We start from the raw sequence: 20,731 nt of genomic DNA, 5'->3' as shown, positions 1-20,731 counted from the left end.
GTGGAACATGTTTGATTCAGCTGCTGCATGCACATTGGCATGGGTGTCTGATTTTATTTACCCAACTGTGCCCCAGTAAGACCATGCAATTGATATGAATGATTAAACAACAAAAGACATGTGCATCTTTGGCTTTTTAGAGTATTAAATGGTGGCTTAGCAGGGTTTTTTGTAATGTGTGACATCAAAACATTGTTGCCACTGTCATATGATCTCTGGAAAGTTAAGACAAACTGTATAAAGGGTGCCAGAATCCTCCCGAGGAGCCTTGACAGGCTCTACTCAGATGTAAAATTGTACAATGATACATGCAATTGTGATATGGAAAGGCAAAGCAAGACATTTTCCTTATGTGACGGCTAATTTGTGCCTCCAAGGAGCCTGATTAAAAACTGACATGGATCTGATTGCTCTGCCATCCTGAGGTAACACTGCCAACGTTGTCGCTCTCCTTTTCTTGTTCTTTTTTTCTATTCCATCCACACCCCCGCCCTCCTCTTCTACTTCTCTCTCTCACACACTTCTTTAAACCAGCCTTGGCTGAAGCAACCGTGTGAGCAGTGAATCCATTACCCGAGCGACAGCTCAATTCAATTATTAGACGGGCTAATAATCTGACTGAATTGATTGTTCACTATATCCCCAGTCAAATGGCTGATGGAGAGAGGATCATGTTTGGGATTGCCTTAAAGACAGGAATAGAGCGAGCACATGCTGAATATGACCAGGAGCTGTTCTTAATGAACACTACTCTTCCTCAATCTGAGAGGGTGGAACCCCAAACCATAATACGCCTAAGAAAATTATTTTTTTAGCGAACGACCAGTATTGTCTTCCATTATTATAACGTTGTTGCAAAAACAACACCGAACAGAAGGAAGAAAATGATTTTCATCCCATTAAACTCAACATCTAAACTGAGTGTTTTGCATTTCTCTTGATAGACTTCAAATGGGATTCTGAATAGTGATATTAGATCAGTTTTATTTTTAAGCATGATCCACATACACAGAAAAATAAACGTTCCTGCTTCAACCTTAAGCCACAAATGGAAAAGAAGTGGGTCAAACTGCAGTTTCAGTAGACTACCAATTCCAATCAACAAAGCACAATGGTTGTAGACATTCCAATTAGCAGGGCAGTAATGGATACCATAATTATAGACCTAACCTACAATTAAGCTCTGACATGATGACCAGAGTAATGGTCTTACAACATAATGACCTATTTTCAAAATGAGTTTTTCTGAGCATAGTGCTGTGATTTTATGTGTGCAACACTGTATTCATTGTTAAAAATGGTGTTACTCTAAAAGATAAAGTCAGCTTTGAAATAGGGGAAACTGGGGAGTGTTGTAATATGAGGTAAGTTGTAACTCATCTACCTTCAAAATACAGTGTGGCTTAATACCCTATTGCTTTTTTACCTTATACCTTAACGTAGGCCATATTAAAAATGAAAAATATTTTTTATTGAAGCATTTTTTTTTTTTGCAACTGAATCGCTATAAAGCCAAAACAATCTCTGTTACCGTAAATTGTATGTTTATCTCTGTAAAGCTGCTTTGAAACAATCTCCATTGTTAAAAGCGCTATATAAATGAAGATGACTTGACTTGACTTGACTTGAATTTACTGTTATACAAGATAAATAACAGACATTGTGCAATGGTATTAACAGGTGTTTCTGTCAGAGATGTTAGAACAGCTTTAAAGTTGTATTGACAAATCGGAAGTCACAGCCATAGCTGTTAATTTATTAACACCCAAAACATTATGTTAAAAACAAACCAACAAAAATAATTAAGATAAAATATTTTATAAAATGTTTTATTTAGGCATTTTTTTTATTTAGTTTTTATTAAAATGTTTGTTTATTTTTATTTTAATTAAAGTGGAGAACATGACTATCTTGTAACTAAAATGTTAAAGTACTGACAATAAATCTACCCACACCTATAGCTATATAAACAATTTGTGATAACTAATTTGTATCAGACAGATATGGAAATATTATATCAAAGAGATAGATAAAGTAAAAAAAAAAAAAAGTAAACTACGCTACAGACGATTAAACAAAATATGTGCAGTCCCTGGTTTTCCATATGGCTGTCATGTCAAGTTTTAACAAACTAAAGCGGGTAAGTGCGAGATTAATATAGATATTATGTATTTCCAAACGATCTTTATTCGTTTTATCAGCTGTATTTCTCAATGAGAATTGTGTCACTTTTTATATATATATATATTTTTTTTTTTGATTGAGACGAGAAGGTTTTTCATTCCCCAGTGGGGGCTCAGCTTTCATCCGCCTGTTTTGATTGGAGGAGGATTTTAGAGGCCGGTTTAACAGTTGCGTTGGCCGCTCGCTTCGGATGGGACCGCGCGACAGGACAGATGAGAAACTGCTTCCATCTGGAAACGCAGGGAGAGAAGGAGGGCTGACTCGACACAGTCACCGGCAGTAAGACACACACATCCTACTTGCGTTGCATCGCACTGGTCATCATCATTCCGGCTGTTGGAGGAGCAGAGCGAACGTGCGCGCAGAACAGCTGCACCTGACTGATCGTGGACATACCTCAGTTTTATTTCACCAGTCTTCATTTAACAGTTGCCTTCGATACTTACTTGAAGAAGGGAAAAGAAAAGAAAGAAATCAACCGGGCTTTTACGTTTTGCTTCAATTCTGGGAGAGGACTTTTCCAAGGAGGACCCTGCGTCTGGAGTGCTAATACACAGACTGCTCTTGTTGGATGTTGATTGTTGGTCAAAGAGAAGAAGTGGCAGCGTTTAGCCGCTTTTGGGACCACCACTGGACAACCGGTGTCGTGTCTGAAAGTGTTCAAAGGTAGGAAGTGATGATGGTGTTTACGACTGAAATGCGCATCACATCAACGCTGGACAGCAAGAGCTGGCTTCAGAGGAATGGAGAGGACGGGTCAGCCTTTCTCAAGCTGTCCTCCATCCCTCAGCAGACAGCTCTTTTGCAGTGACTGCACACTTTACCTATTGTAAACCATGCACACTTTAGTCAGTTGCAAATGTGAGGTGCGTTTTGCTTTCGTAGACAGTTTGACGAGAAGCTCAACTTTTAGTTTGTAGCTGCTCCTCGCGACAATGAGCACGACGTGGTGGAGATGCATTGCGTTCCACTGCCTGAGTAAAAAAAAGAAAAAAAGATGATCTTAAAATCACTATTCTATAGGCTATTAGTGCAGAATAAACCCGGCAGTTTTATTTTTTGTGGTTATACGACGTCGTCATTATCTTAGTTTAGGCTATTTGATTTATTTCCGTGACTTTGGCAAGATATTTGGGACTGTCGATCATCGAGAGTGTTGTGAACAACTTTCCATGCAGCTTTAATATAGCCTAATATCCAGAATACAGATTCCATCTAGTGCACAGTGCAGGCATGGTGTCCGCTGTTTGTTTATTAATTAATTTATTCAAGAATATATTTTTATTTAGGCTATACAAGTGATTAGGCTTTTCCCCCATCACGAGCTTTTGGTTTGTTGAAAGGAATGCGCGTCGCCTGTCGCTGGAGTGAATCCACAACGCCTCAGCATTCACTGCGGGGAATGGAGGAGTCGTGAGGGTGGTGAGAGAGCACAACCCCGGGCATAAAAAAAGAGTCATATACCCCCCATTGCGAGAATCACACCATGAATCATTACACAAATCCGCTATGAACAATATCAGCTCTGTAGGACACGCAGAACTTGTCAAGATAGTGAGTGATTCAGTGAAGCGAATTAGTGCGTTTGTTCGTGTTTGGATCGGAGTGGTGAGGATTTTACATTTGTAAATTAGGTTTGATTTTTATTTTTTATTATATATATAATATATTTAGAAATGTGTTGTCAGACTCAATGCAATGTGATAGGTAGCCTATACGATTATAAGATGTCTGTGACTGTGTGGCCTAACAAGAGATAGGCACAAATATTAAACAAAGACTAAGTCCAATTTTCCTAATCTCAGCAATCTAATATTTAGAGATAAATGTGTGGGTATTATTATTATATTTAACAACAACAACAACAACAACAATAATAATTTAATAATAATAATAATAATAATGATGATGATGATGATGATGATGATGATTGAAGAACACCATGCATGCTCACATGCATTCAATAGAGGGTGCTGTTGTTCTTTTCAGTTCTGGCCCAGTTTGCTTACCACAGTTTTGTCTCGGAGGGCCACTCAAAAAGATTGAGCGCCACCGTCTGTGTTGCTCATGCTCCCCAGGGATGCAGAATTCAATCTAGCAGAGGCTCTGGCTAATGCTGTGGCACTTTGTCAGGATTAACATCTTTCTAGTCAGTGGCTTCTGTTACCTTTGGTGTCACATTACCACCTTGGAGTTGTGTGCAGGGAGAAAAAATGAAGCCCCGGTATCTTGCTCTTGCATTGTGCTGGGTGCTGCGCTGCTTCAGTCCCACATCACTGCGGGTCGATAGAGGAAGAGACTCAGTCATTTTCAACAAATAAACGCATTTCTTATGGTGACCTTTGAAGCTTCTCAAAGAGCCCTTTTTTGCTGAGTTTAATTTTCAATTAAAGAAAAGAATACCTCAGCTAGAACTGATTTTCAGAGCTCATCTGATCAGTCCATATTCTGTGAGGGAGCATTTAATTATAGGTTTCATTAAAGCAGATCTTTTGAAAAGAAAAAGCGAAGTTACGATCAGACAAACAGTGGTTTTGCACATCAATTGGGCTTTGGTTAAAAAAAAAAAAAAAGTAAATTAATCTCCACACCTATAAATTCAGTCATGTTCATGCATGAAGAAAGTCTTTCCGATTCTGCTGGCAGCCTACATGGCAGTTTGGTCTCATTGTGGTGGGTTCTACTCACGCGCAGAATAATGATGATTATACCAGCACTTGGACAGGACCAAGTTGTTCGTGCCAACTGTCTCCAGTGCAGGAATCTCATGCCATCTGTTAGTGACCTTGGAACACATAAATACAATTTTCTGACTGGTGGCTTGGTACTGTGTGATAACTCTACATTTTCTATTGTATTAATTTTTTTTTTTTTTCTTGGGGATTGCTTGGCATCCCTCATGCAGATGCCAAGCATGCCTAAACGTAATTAATTATATATATATATATATATATATATATATATATATATAGCTTGTTTGGACGGGGGCCTTCATCTTCAACTGTGAAGTGCTTTTTACAAAGAGTCATGAAGAGAGTCTACTATGAAATACGGTGGATGAAATATGGCAATAGGAGAATAAATTGGATTTTTTTTTAAAAATTACCCATCAAATAATTATTAATAGAGTATTTGACACAGTGGAGAATTATAGCTTCATTTATACAAAGCAGCCCTCATGCTGAACGTGGTTGCACTAATCACTGCGTGGGTGCTGGATAACATCCATTCACCCTTATGAGGAGCAATTAGCAAGGCAGAAAATCATACACCCTTTTATGTGCTAACTTTTAGAGCAGGGGTGCTTTTCTTTCTTTCTTTTAATGCCTTACTTTACAAGGCAGTGCTATGACAAACATAACTCATCATTCATGGTCTCACGACTAATGCAGTGGGAAGATGTTGAGATTGTGGAAAAAATGCCTAATGAACAACACCTGAGAGGATCTTAGTGATACAGACATTTGTGAGGATGAATTGATATGAACAGTGTGAGATGAGAAACCACATTGTGTCAGTTGCAGTTGGGTGTTTTTTGTTTTATGAGAGATATGTTATCTAAATGTTGGCAATCTGAAGCCAGTTTATGGTGTTTTACCGTTTTACTGCTCTGAAAATGCATTGGATTATGAATGAATACATAGAGAATGCATTGTGAATTTGCTGCCAACGGTATGGCTTGCTGGTTTTACTAGGCTTCGCTGTTAATATTCTTCATTTACTCTGGATGGCCTGGAGTGTGACAAGCCAAGTAGATTTTGTCAAAGCAGTTTGGAAATCCTTTTTTTTTCTGATGTCAAGACCAGTCTTTGATCTAGCACTATATCATAACACTGTTTTTTAACCTTTGCCTTTGAAGACCATGATGTAACTCAACTTTCTTTGACTGTTGTATCCTCTATTATTTTATGGATGAAAATACATAGATAATGCACAGCACATTTTCAAATGATTCAGTTCCATTGGTGTTCTCATGCTTGCATTTATTTTGAAATGCAGAAAAATAGAATGCAGTCATTAAATTACTTTATTACAAATACTTTTTATATATTTTATTTTGTTGAGGGACTATCAAGCACAGATTTTATTTTTATTTGTGGTATTACCTCACACATGGAATTGTTAATGGTAAGCTAGTACATTTAGGATTGCCATTATCTGTGTGGTTTGACATGGGTTTTGTGTTTGCTTTAATTGCACATATTTTTTTCTTAATCTATTCAGTCATATATTTTAAATTAAATCAAATTTTACATATTTAAAGTATGTTGACTAATATTTAAACTTTATCCTATTAGACCTAGTCATTAAAAAAAATCTTGAAATATTTTTTTGCTGAAATTAAACCAAAATACCAAATCATGCTGCGTTCTCATAGAGCTGACCTTTAGAAAGTAAGCACTGGTCATAAGTGATGTGACTTGGGTATATGGCCAGTAATAGGCCTGATTCTTCTTTCAGACTTGCTTGGCCGCAAAACAGCAGATAACATTATCCTGAACCCATTTCCACACAACGCAATTAGACATGAGACGTGTAACCTTTTCTTCAGTAATGCATCCTAAGACAGAAGTTCTTTAACACCCCCTCCCTCTTTTTTTCCTCTCAGTTTGAATTCCAGTCGTAATGCTAATAATAAAACACACGCGATGGGTTAGATAAAGTAAGCACAGGATTTTTTTATTCCTCACATAACGTAATACACATAAAGGTGAAAACATGTGGTTGCATTAATATGGTTTTCTATGCATTAGTTCTTCCTTTTGTTCCAAGAAATCCTGGAAGTAAACCAGTAGCTTATTTGTGAGTCCAGATACCAGCCATCTGGTAAGTGTTGCCAAGGGTTTGCACAGGTTTACAACTCTTCCTTTTGGAGTGGGAAAGGGGTGGGAGGATGAACTGATCTGCAATGACATGCTCCATTACTCCTTCTTTGCATCTGCAATAAAGCTAATTGTTGGGTTTCCCAATCATGTTTAAGCCCAGCATTGCCACAATGCACATTCACACTAATATTCAAGACACTGAAGACAATGAGCATGGGCTGCATTTCTCGCAGACCAATCAGAAACAGCGCACCGCCACAAATGGATCACAAATACCCCCCTCCTGTTCCTTCTGAAAGTGAACTAACATATTTTAATTTATAGATCAACCATAGCCTGCAATCAGAGCGTTAAGTGCTCTAGGTTCATTATCGGGTGGCATATGGTGATGCATTTGCATAATACGCTAATACTTACTCCAACTCTGTCCTATCTATCACTGTGCTATTGGCAATGTGTGATTTTGTGCAATTAAACTTTTCCCTGAGATACTCATTGTTCTTTTGTATAATTAAGTCTTCGAATGTAATGAAACAATAGGGAAGAACACAACTTGACTCACAACCTGATCGTTATAATTTCGCACAACGTGTATTGGAGGGTCTCTAAATGCATGGGGTGTGTAAATCACAGCGTTTTGCTGTCTTTAAATGTTTATTTGTTGCCTCACCAGCCTAGAAATGACCAGAACAAAAAGGAAAAGACAGAGAATGGCAGTCATGATGACAGCGGCTAATGTCTGACATTTGTCTCCGTAGCTAGTTGTCTCTTAAGGTTTGCAAACGCCACGCCATCACATGGGTTTTTGTAGCAACGTTCAAGTGGCTAATGGTAATGAATATTGCTGCAGATTGTTGAAATGCAGAAAAAAAATAGTAAAAGGATATCTCTTAAAATTAGCTCACTTTAAGACATGAGGCATGAAATTGGATTTTAAGTTTGCTGTAGAGAGAGAGAGAGAGAGAGAGAGAGAGAGAGAGAGAGAGAGAGAGAGAGAGAGAGAGAGAGAGAGAGAGAGAGAGAGAGAGAGAGAGAGCATTGCTGTTCTCACAGTTCAGTGCTTCTCTCATTGCTTGCTGTCCTTTTACTCTGTTGTATTTCCTCAGAGCTGCTGCCTCACCTGTTCTCAATATTTAATGTGGTGGAGGGTCTTTTGGGCTTGTAATGAAGTGGAGGTCAAGAGCTTCCTCCAGCTTCTTTCCTCCAAACTGGCCCTGTAAATGTCAGACGGGCTGTGAGAAAACAGTCTGAACTTTCCCCCGTCTATCTCAGTCAGTCATCTCTTATTTCTCTTCATCACTGCCCACTCTTTTGCTCCCTCTATCTCCGCCAACCTTCGTGAGAATTCACCTCAGAGCCCTGGCATCCACTCAGCCATAGCCTGAGCTTTTTCCATGTGATATTACCACCTCATCAGCCTTTTTTTCTGTCACTCATCTTCCCCTTTTTTTCTTATCTGATGAAAGACGGAGAAAATCCTCCAAAACAAAATGAATTTGACTGAATGTGATGTGGTTATGGATGGCCGCACAGGATGTTTCATTTTGAACTTTTTGTTTGTTTTGTAATAATTATTTTTTTGGACCCTAGAGAACTTTTGGCAGAAAGACGTAACTCATCACCTCCCGGACTTAGTGTTTCAGTTTTGTACGATCTTGGCCATTTTGGTGGCCTCGTTAAAATATTCATCCCTTTAATCCCTAAGCTGACACAATGGTGTGTGAAGAATCAGGCTATGTTCCATTCCACTGACCATCTGATGGGCAGCCTTCTCTAAAGACCTGGCCACAATACTAGCGTTTGGCTGCTTCACTCAGAGAAAACAAGAGGTCCAAATCTAGCAGCACTGGGGTTTTGTCAACAGTGAATAACAAGCAGGCCAATTACAACTCAGTTACCAAAAGAACAGTGGAAAAGGCTGCGAGTAACATCAACTCCCAAACGGTGAGAGAAAACTAGGTTTATGGAACAGACGATGTGGAAGATAAAATAATTTGTTGAATAACCTGCTGGGCCAATATTTCAGGCGAGGTATGCGGATAAAGGCTTCCAATTGTTGTGTTTATACATAATAAGTAGGATAAATTGAGCTTGGGAGTTTAACAAGTGTGGCACTGATAACCTTCTGCAGTCCTTGGCATTCATAGCTGTGTACCCTTGATCTCCAAGGTCTCATATTAACTTTTGGATGGAAATCTGTCTCGAATGAATTATGATGCAAAAATAATCCCAGGGGTTTGTAATCAGTAATTTTGTTTACTTTAGCCAATCGCAGGGCCCCAGATCCAGGCTGTGATGTGGTCCTTTCTCTGCCAGGATCTGAAGACTTGAAAATATATGTAAATTATATTAGTTTCTCTATTATACCTCTTAGCTTTTTTTATTCCTTCAGAGAATTATAATAGGACAAGATGCATGATTGATTACATGTATTTATCTAAATTTAACTATCTGAAGAGCTCATTTCCTCAGAGGGAAATTGCAACTAAATTAGCAAGGATGATTTTTTTTTATGAAAGAAAGAAAGAAAGAAAGAAAGAAAGAAAGAAAGAAAGAAAGAAAGAAAGAAAGAAAGAAAGAAAGAAAGAAAGAAAGAAAGAAATATGTATGAACTCAATTGGGTTGGAACATCTGGTGTTCCAAAACTCTTTTGACTTGATATGCTAATCAAATTTTTTTGTCAAAAAAAGAAAAAAATGCTCAAAAGAGTAGTGGGACAGTCCCAGCACATATTCTCGGATCCTGCTTTTCCTTCCTATTGACGTTTTAAAGAGAGAGGGGCATTCAGTCAGCCCATCTCTCAAAACGTTATTTGTGTCATTTTCGTTTTTAACCTCGAGATCAACAAAAATAGCATGGAATGAGTGAATAATTTATTTAGTTCTGCTTCTAGTGGCTGGGTTAAGGGGAAGCGGTTTGGTCACAAAGGCATACATTTGTAAATGAGGCAGATAAACCTTTGGGTAGACAAGGAGCGTTTTGTTTGACACAGGAATTCTGTTGTTGGCTGTTTTGGTTGTCAAGTACTCTGGGAAGGCAGGATGTGTACTGGGCCTACAATGGGCCTTTCAGCTAAGCATCTCAGATGCACATCGATTCTGTCCCGCCTCCTTTCACAGTCCCCTAATCTCTTTATCAGGCAGCCACAATGGCGGATTCAGTCTTCAGCCTTGCCGGCGAGATCAAGACCAGGAGGAAGACGCTTCAAACTGACCAGCGTCTAAACTCAACCAGCCTCAGAGCACAAAGTTTTCACAAGTGCTCAAGGGTTATAGACACATTGAGAAAATTAAGAAGATATGGAAATCATGCCAACAACAGCCCATACTGCTAATAAGTAAAATATTTGAAATATCAAATACAATTATTTAAATTGTATTTTTTCATCTTAAGCTGCATGATTTTTTTTATATCAATAGTAAAAAAAAAAAAACTTTTTTTTCTACACGATAACATGTACAGATATACTCAATAAATTAAGTGCATGATCTAAGTTCAGATCAAATAAACTGTAATGACCATAAATTCTTAGTATGCAAGAAAATGTATCTTGTTTATCTGTAAATCTGCAGACGAATTCCAACTTTTTCTATTTCACCTTTCAATTGTAAATGTGGCTCCAGAAAATGTTGCGTTTCTTCTCTTTGAAAAGTTAGTAATTGATGAATATAATAATACATTTCCTATGAGCAATATGACTTTTGTAGCGTATGGTTCTCTTTGTTTAACTTTATAAATTCTAAGTTAATTTTTAGACATTTTCTTTCTGATAATTTTAAACCTGTAAAATAAATGAGATTTTTCAGAGATTATTCAACTAATACATACTCACTCACCTTAATATATTTGATAAGATTTGATTGCCATTTATTTGGAGTATTTGAATGTTTACTGTAAAACTAACCAAAAAATGTATTTAATTAGAAATATATATATATATATAAATGAATAAAAAAACATGAAAACCGAATGCACCAGAAAGGGAGTTTGTCCCTCCATCTAGTGGCCCATTTTTGTTCAGTGCCTGTCAATGTGTGTTTGCATCAGTAAACTCATTCACACTCCTGGAGCCAGCAGCACCCTCAGGAATCTGTCAGCCTTGCTGTGCTACCTCTGTAGCGCAGACATTGTCATTCCATTTGTGGGGCTGTTTGTCTTTGATGCAACAGCTTTTCTATTGCTTATATCCTTTCTGAATCATTCTTCACTCTCGCAATAGGAAAACCCATTAAGGCATATTAGGTTTGGCTGGATCACTGTAATGCCAAATTGCACTTAATTTCACACCTCTGTAAATTCTGTTGTGTCAGGAAAGCTCTTTTTAGACCTCTTTCTGTCACAGACAAGCTCTGCAGTAAATAGTTTGGTGCCTCAGGGACTCGTCCAGCCTAAGGTTTTAATTGTTATAATTTAATGCAGGGGTGTCCACATCCTGTTGACCCCTGTTTGCTGGGGTTTGTAGGTTACAGTGAAGGCAGAAATAATTTCCAGCTGCCTGACATTGTGGGTGGCCCATGGGTGGACAGTCTTTTAAGGAAAACAGCCGCTTCCCTTTCTAATTAGGCTGTTGAACATTAGCACTACAACTGTTAGAGGAGAAGGGAAGTAATGGCCTTTTCAGTGAGAACGGTAAAGGGTTGTACACTGCTTGTCATTTCCACAAGGACACAGGGCTCGTGAAGGCCAGCAAGGCGTTCATTAACATGACAGTTAGCCTTGGGTCGTAAAACCGAACCGGCTTGTAATGGAGGAGCCCGGCCCCTGCTGAGCAACCCGGACAGTGTGGTGTACAGGGGGGGTGGGGGTGGGGGTTGGGGCTAAACTAGAGACCACCCTCCATACAAATTCCACCACTCCCACGAAGAGCAAACAAGCTGTACTTCCTTCAACTGTCATGTAAAACACTCTTTCATTTTATGCCAGAAAGACCTGTTCCCATCCACGCAGTCCTTTTCTTCTTTTGCCATTCACCCATTCACCTTCTGTATGCACCTCTTACCCCAGAGCAAACCATCTTTTCTTTGATGCCCACTCGCGTGATTGTTGACCTGACAGCTGTCTGTATTTGAATGGCTCATGCATGGTAACAGTCGGGAATGTGTGTATGGAAGTGCTAAAGCACTGACTGTGCTGCCTAGAGAGTGTAATATCAGTTGCTTATGAATTGCATCATACACTTCTTGATGTTAAGTCAGTTGTTACATACCTAACATATATATATATATATATACATATATATACTAAAGTAATTCGACTTGACTTAATTCTTTATTCTGCTTCTCTCATTCATCCTTAGATCAGAACTGTAGCTGCTGAAATTTAAGAACCAAAGAATTTGCAATGCTTTTTGCAGTGCCGAACTCTGCTGTGTTTTATACGGGGACAGATCAGGATGAGCCAGTGAGTGTGCATTGTTTCTCAGAAGTGTCTTAACACAGAATATAGGCATGTGCGTCACCAAATAGGGGATTTCAAAAGCACTGCTCTGAGCAGCATTTGAAGCAGCGGAAATGGGAGATTTTGAGTGGCATGAAAGCTGACAATTCTATAAGTTCTGAACTTGGAGGTGTTTTTCTGCTTCTGAGGGTTATTTGGGGCACAGCGTATTGTCACTGGAAGTGGGGGATTGATAGAGAAAGGCAGTAATTCTGGGTTGCAGAGTATTTTTTTTATTTTTTTTATTTTAAGTCAAGCATTATGTGTGCAGTGTTTTAAACAATGTGTGTGGTTTCAAAGCAGACCTGGTATTAAGATCAGTGATAAAATATAATCATTTTGCTATCTGATCACTCCATAAACACTAATCTTTCCTGATGCGACCCACATGGTAAACCACTAAAAGAAGGGTTTTAAAACTGCCATGTTTATAATTTATTTAAATCTTAAGACATATGTTTTTAGGCTAGATTTATTTAAGACTATTTTCTTGTTCTCTTGAGAAATTCACTTTGAAGGCGCTATATAAAAATACAGTTATTTTTATTATTATATTCACAGCATCGTTTAAAAGTGTAAGACATTTTTTTTGGAAGATTTTACTTAGCAAATATGCACTAAATTGCTCAACAATTACACTAAAGATTTTAGTGTTTCAAAAAATGTCTAAGTCAGATACATAATCCCCACCCACTACACCGTAAATTGCGCGTATTTAAACGCATAACTGAATGGGTCTCCTCCTCTCACTGCTGATGCTATGGCTGTTTGAAATGATCCTGATGCCAATAATTGTAATGTAGCGAGTAGTTTAAGAACTGCTGGAATGGAATGGGAACGCTGAGTCGGAGATTCGATGTCATCTTTGATTTCTTCCAGTAACTGTAATATTGAGTAGCTGCTTAATCTGTAACGCTTAATGATTTCGTTTTCACTCAACTGAAAAAGTGTGATTCTTGTGGCAAAAATCTTTTCAGCTCGTCTCCTTAACCTATGTCTTCGTCTTGCTCGGATTACTGCTGCCATTTCACCAGGAGGAATATGCCAGGAAAGCCGCTTCCTAAGTTACACCTGCTTTTAGTAGGCGGAGAATTTTCAGCACAAAATAGAGGCGCGCTTTCACCGGCTTTTTCTGTTAGGCGCAGTTTACGGTTCCCCTCCCATCTCTTTCCCACTCACTCCCACTTTCCCCTTGACCATCCCATTAATGCATATGCATGACACGAAAAGTGCATTTTGCCATTTTCAGTTCTCGTGACAGGCAGTCTGCGCTTTCATCTCGGTGCGTCCTGTTCGTACATACCTCGCCATGGTTTTATGCGCACTTTGCGAAACAAATATGCCTGAAGTGAGCGCAAAAGCGTTAGTACATCTGGCCCACTGTCTCCACATTATACAGCGCAGAAGGTCGGGCTTGTGTGGAACCCTCCACCACGTCCCGAACCTTCCCGGTTGGACGATTGGTTTCTCGGGGCGGGCCGTGCTGGTTCTCAGCGTGCCGCCCCGGTAACATTCTTTCCGGAAGTGCATGAGGAGCTCACTATGACGTGGACTGCAGCGTATAGTGCCAGAAGCCGTCCTAGTAGCTCCTCCCTCCTCACCACCCTTGACGGCGGGGCAGCTAAGTGTTATGTGGATATCCCGCCGTTGGAGCGTGCCGTTGCGTCCGCTTCCTCTTGGCTGGGTAATCCACGCCTCAAGTCGACCCCGCCCGTCCAGGCCGCTGCCATACCAGGAGGCAAGCGGAGGTGCAAACGACCCTGAGACGGGCGGCCCAGAGGTGGATCAAGTTGCTCTTCAGGAGAGGGTGAACGCGCCGCTCCTTCCCCCGGTGGAGGGTCGTGCGGAGAATCTTTTGTTTCCTTTTGTTTTTGTTTCCCACAATTTCAATAAAAAATTATTTTTTTAAACCTCTGGGTCCCAAGAGGTCACCCTCAAGCCCCTCTTTCATCACCAGCGAGCAGCAGTGGCTGTGTCCCCGACACACTGACGCCTCCACACACTCACTCTGCCCTTCGACGGAAGCAGGTACGTGTTGCACCACACACTCAGACCCCACTCCGGGCGCTATGCCGCCCGAGTCAGGTCCCTGCATTCCACCGCGTTGCCCCACACCGGGTACGTCTGTTGGTCCCGCTTGCACGGTGTCTGGGAGCCTGGCGAGCGCTTCCCGCTCACCGTTGGTCCCACTTGCACGGTGTCTGGGAGCCTGGCTAGCGCTTCCCAGCCCGTGTCGCTGGCTCATCTGTACTATCAGACTCGGCTATGTGATTCAATTCTTTGCGTTCGAGGGGTGGGCATATCAGTGCAAAGTCTAACCCTTCGGGCTGGCCCTGTCGTCCCGTGTCTTCACGAAAGTCGCAGAGGCGGCCATTGATCCCTTGTGCGAGCGTGGAGTTCGTATCCTCAACTACCTCGACGACTGGCTTATCCTGGCCCAGTCACGAGAGCAGTTGTGCGAACACAGGGACATGGTGCTCAGTCACCTCAGCCACCTAGGGCTTCGAGTCAACTGGGAAAAGAGCAAACTCACCCCCGGGCAGAGGATCTCTTTTCTCGGTATGGAGCTGGACTCGAACAATATGACAGCGCGCCTCACCGAGGCCTGCATCCAGTCAGTGTTGAACTGCATGAGCACGCTCAGATGCAGAACAGTGGCACCACTAAATTTTTAGGTAAAATTCAGGCAAGCAGCACTGCGACTGTTGTGTACATCAACCGCCAGGCTGGTCTACGCTCCCGTCGCATGTCACAACTCGCCCGCCATCTCCTCCTCTGGAGTCAGAAGCATCTGAGGTCGCTTCGTGCCGTTTATATTCCGGGCCTGCTCAACCGTGCAGCCGACGAGCTCTCACGGCAGCGGGTGCTACTGGGAGAATGGTGACTCCATCCCCAGGTGGTCCACCTGATTTTCAGGCGCTTCGGGACCGCACAGGTAGATCTGTTTGCTGCACTGGCACGTCTCACTCCCAGTTGTTCTATTCCCTGACCGAGGGGACACTCGGCACGGATGCTCTGGCACACAGCTGGCCCCGGGGAACTCCATGTCTGGTCCCTGGACGGGACGCGTAAGTTCTAGGTGACCTACCCCCCGCGGTAGTTGGCGCCTCTACGAGCATTGAAGTGAAACCTGTTCGTTGAGTGGTGTTCTTCTCACGAGGAGAACCCCCGAACTTGTTCGATCAGAGCCGTGCTTTCCTTCCTGCAAGATGGGTTGGAGCGAAGGCTGTCTCCCTCCACCCTTAAAGTGTATGTTGCCGCACATCACAATGCAGTTGAAGGTAAGTCGCTGGGAAAGCACAACCTGATTGTCAGCTTTCTGAGGTGGGCGAGGAGACTAAATCCACCTTGCCCACTCTCTATACCCTCTTGGGATTTGTCTCTGGTCCTTTCGGGACTTCAGAGACCACCCTTTGAGCCTTTGCAGTCAGCAGAGTTAAAAATTCTGTCCTGTAAAACAGTACTCCTGGTTGCATTGGCCTCCATCAAGAGGGTAGGGGACCTGCATGCATTTTCACCTTTACGAAGCCCAAGGTGTGCCTTGCCCGCCCAGGTTGAGAACCCACTCCACTCAGGGTGTCGCTTCTTCTTGGGCACTGACAGACATCTCTAGAGCTGCGGGCTGGGCGACACCTAACACGTTTGCTAGGTTTTATTTATTTATGGCAGTGAGACGTGTCACCTCGCGCCTGGACTATTGTAACCTTCTTTATTTCGGTGTATCAAAGTCCCAAACGGCCCGCCTACAGATTGTCCAAAACGCGGCGGCGAGATTCCTTATGGGAAAAAGGAAATTTGACCATGCCACCCCCCTGCTGAGTCCCTTCACTGGCTACCGATAAATTTTAAAATTGAATATAACATTTTAATACTGGTGTATAAATCTTTAAATGATTTAGCACTTTCTTATCTATCTGATTTACTGCACTTCTACTCTCCCACTAGAAGTCTTCGATCTGAAACGAAACTTCTTCAGATACCTAAAACCCGGCTAAAATCAAGGGGAGACCGAGCTTTTGAGGTGGCTGGTCCCACACTCTGAAACAAGCTCCCACTTTTTATTAGAACAACTTCCTCTCTGTCTGAGTTCAAGTCCTGTCTTAAAATCTATCTATTTTCGGTCGCTTTTAGTTTAGAATGATCATGCTGCTCTGAACAGCTTGTCATTATTTATGTCTCTAAATTGCATTAGTTTCTTTCTCTATGTGTACAGCACTTTGGTCGGCCAGTGGCCGTGTTTAAATGTGCTTTATAAATAAACTGAAACTGAAACTATTTATAGCCTACGTGTTGAGCCGGTTTCTTCCTGTGTGGTCGCTTCAACCAGCCGGTAACTGAAGTTCCCACTCTAGCGTCGGCTTGCTGCGCCACTCCCCTCCACATGGAGCGGATACGTGCGCTTTTTTACTCCAGTCGAGTTCCCCACTCAGGTGAACCCTGTAGAGTTCCTCCGCACCCCTTCGGCAGTCAGACGTTAGCGTCCGACACCAGTCCTAGTGCTCGTATGCTTGTGTAACTTGTGCTAGGCTGGGTTCCATATGTGGTGATCCCTGCGGCGATCCCATATGTTTATTCTTCCATGACCAGCTCCCTGCGGTGAGCCTGTGTCTTTCCCCTTCGCAAAGTCCGCTCTGCCGTCACTGTCTGGTGTAGCCTCCCCCTTCTCAGGCTGGAGCCACCCCAGTGACATTCCATATGTGGCACTGCCCCTACCGGCCAGTCCATATGTGTATTTTCCACATGTACCTCCCTTCGGGCAGGATGTGGCTTCCGCAGCGTCCCTCTCCCCTGGAAAGACACGCTTTCCCAGTGTTATCCAAGAGTTCCACTGTGTGGGGTATAACGGAACAGCATTTGAACTCCCTCTACGCAGGTCTTCCGCCCCAGCCAGTTGGGGGTCTGAGAGCCTTGCGTAGGGCGCTGGATGTGGCAGCAACCGTGGCGTTTTCCATGGGATCCCAATTACGTCGTCACGTCGACGTTACATCGAAAGTGAGCGGCTGAAAGGGAACGTCTCGGTTACTAATGTAACCCTCGTTCCCTGAAGGAGGGAACTGGAGATGTAACGTCCTGTCGCCACTGTTGCTGACCATCACTAATGGTCGTCATAATCTCTGCTCCTCAGCGAAAAACAATGTGTGCATGCGCCCGCTTCCTGTTTATACCCGCAACCCGCACTGCGGGGCGGGGCGCATGACACAATTCACGCACGCCAACGTTCATTGGTTCATTCTGTAGACACTCGAATATGTTAAGTCTCCCTGATGTGATCCCAATTACGTTACGTCTCCCGAGAATGTTACGTCATGTTACGTCTCTCTAAGAACGCTACGTCTTGCGTTCCCTCCTTCAGGGAACGAGGGTTACATTAGTAACCGAGACGTTTTTAACTTATCAATATTACAATGTATTTTTGATTAAATAAATGCAGCCTTAGTGAGCCTAAGAAACTTCTTTCAAAAACAGCTCACTAACTTACTGATATACATACAATACAAGTTTATAATTGTAATTTGATAATTGTAACTTAATTGAAATAACAATCTGTCTCAGCTGACCAGTTGTGATCGGGTCACCCAATGTGACATGACCTAAGATGTTTAGGTAATAAGGGAGAAAAATATTATTGCAGTTATGCATTCAAAACACTGTGATGAAAAATATTATGTAGAGTCTATATTTTGTTTCTTAAAATGTATTTTTTTTTCTCCAATGTGCATTTTGCACAGCAGTGCCAGCCTTTTTCCCAGTGAGCACCCATAAGAAATTTCTAAATGCAGGTGGTGAAGAAAGCAGGCAGATGCTATCATTTATCACAACCCTTCTGTATGCAAGCGAAGCAAATCCTGAGGCTAAGAACAGAGAGAGAGAGGGACGGAAAAGAGAGCGATTTCCATGCCTGTTGAGGCCACGCTGACAGATATAATCGCCTCTGAGATTAAATCAAAATCACAATGAACACATCTGATACTAACACAAAGCTCGACAAGAGCTAAATTATAAACATTGGTATTCATTCCGTCATCCAGTTATTCCACCTCCCGTCCAGCCTGACAAGAAAATATTATTGCTTGGATGGAGGGTGCCCGGTGGGTCATTATGGGTCAGTGCAGGTGTCCCTGGAAATCCTGTTGGGTAGCTATTCACACTGAGGTGGTAAGACCCACTCGGACCATTTTCCCCCGGTCCCCGTCTGTATGCTACAGACACAGTCGCTCAGTCCCTCCGTCAGAGGTGGCTTTTCAATTACTGAGCGAGGCTGCGGGGGAAAGGAGCTTGACAAAAGCCATGACATAAACCATTTATAGTGCGGCTCCATCATGGCCCCAATGCCAAAGCGGGCTGGACGGTTCATTTAAAAGAGAAATTAATCACACATGGTTTCAGGCACACAATAACAGATTATGACTGGCTAGTGGCACCTCACTGAGTCCAGGGATAACATTTTAAAAAGACACTTAAATCTGTGGAGAAATGCATTGGGTGTGTGCACCCCTTGAAAAACTTTAGGCCTATGAACTTATCATATTTCAGAGCTGCAGGTGAAGACTTTGTATGAGAGGGAGAGGTAAATAAAACTGCACAAATGTATATTCAGTGTTAGTCAGTAATTGGCTAAATAATTGTGATTCTACAAACTACATTTTTCAGTAATATGACAGTAGCTCAGCTCTTTTCAAAACATTAACAGGGAACTTTTTTACCATTCGGTATATTGTTGAGAAACACATCACTGTATTTTTCATCATATTTTATTATGCCCACAGCTTTGGAGAAGAATGATCTGAGGCAAAACTCAAACAAGCACTGTCCTCTGTTGCATATCATTGAGAAGCCTTCATTATAGTGAATCAGTTCATTTAAACGAATCACTGTGCAATTAGATTATTCATTTTAACTCATGTTACATCTTTTTGAGGTAATATGCTTAGTTTGAATCTTAGTATACAAGTAAACTTCCCTAGTGAAAAAAGACCTATACCAAAATGTATTTAAAATAAATGTATTTCATACTAAGTATTCTACAAATCTATTAACATATTTACTGATATATCACTTGAGACTTACTGATATACATATTATAATTAGGGCTGTCAAATGATTAATCGTGATTAATCACATCCAAAATAAAGGTTTTTTTTACATAATATGGGTGCACTGTGTATAATTATTTTATATATATATAAATACACACACATGCTTGTATATATTTAAGAAATATTTTCATGTATATACTGTATATAGATTTATATATAATTTATATTATATATAAATATAAATATTTTATACATAAATAATATTTTTTTCTTAAATATACATGCATGTGTGTGTATTTATATATATACAAAATAATTATACACAGTGCACCCACATATATTATGTAAGAAAAACTTTTATTTTGGATGTGATTAATCGTGATTAATCATTTGACAGCCCTAATTATAATTAAACTTTATTTGGAGTACTTCTTTACTGCACAATGCACATTTCTTAATATTAAGCCTAAAATGTGTTTAGAACTTAGTGTTAATAACTATTAGTAAGGATAGTATGAAAGTGAACCTAAAGTATACTTGCAATAGTTCCACTTTAGCACAATCAGATATACTTAAGTATATCTTTAGTTTGACCTCAGCACTACTTCCAGATAACTAAAGTATATTTAGTACAAAATTAGTTGTTACAATTAAGCAGACTTTAAGTATATCAGTTTAGTATACCAAAAGTACAATTACAGGACATTTATATAAAGTACATACATATGTAAATGTATTTGTATTATACTCAGCAAAAAATAAATGTATTTCAAATACATTTTAGTATATTTATTTTTCAATAGGTTTATTTTATATTATATTATTTATTTTACTATTAGTACATATTATTATAAACTACTGTTCAAATGTTTGGGAACTGTATTTTTTTTAAGACAACTTTAATCAACAAGGATGCATTAAATTGATCAAAAGTGACAGTAAATACATTTATAATGTTACAAAAGATTTATTTTGTAATCAATGAAACATGACATGAATCCTGACATGTATCACAGTTTACACAGAAAAACAGTAAGCTAAGCAGCTAATCTTCATTGTAGTTAGCTACTTTTTGTATGAAATCAAAGGTTTTTTTTAATTATATTATATTATATTTTAGGTTACACACAAAGTGTTCAGTGTAATATATTCTCTCATTATCACTGACTTCTTACCGTAACTATGGAAGATCACTGTGTCTATACAGTCAGAGTATGCGAGTCTAGGCTCACTTTCATTAAACCACTG

The 20,731-nt window shown here is 40.6% G+C and overlaps 1 protein-coding gene across 1 annotated transcript in view; it reads left to right on the top strand.

Annotated features, from left to right (window-relative positions):
• The first annotated feature begins 2,364 nt into the window (after positions 1-2,364).
• cdh11 (cadherin 11, type 2, OB-cadherin (osteoblast)) overlaps positions 2,365-20,731 on the top strand; it is a 57,613-nt gene continuing 39,246 nt past the window's right edge. The window contains exon 1 of the mRNA XM_056248453.1: positions 2,365-2,850. The gene's annotated coding sequence lies outside the window, so the exon portion shown is untranslated. The remainder of the gene's footprint in view (positions 2,851-20,731) is intronic.

Source organism: Rhinichthys klamathensis, unplaced genomic scaffold, assembly GCF_029890125.1.
Source record: "Rhinichthys klamathensis goyatoka isolate OS25496 unplaced genomic scaffold, OSU_Roscu_1.1 h1tg000055l_1, whole genome shotgun sequence".
Taxonomy (NCBI): Eukaryota; Metazoa; Chordata; class Actinopteri; order Cypriniformes; family Leuciscidae; genus Rhinichthys; species Rhinichthys klamathensis.
The sequence above is the reverse complement of the archived record's forward strand: the minus strand, read 5'-3'. Positions and strand labels throughout refer to the sequence as shown.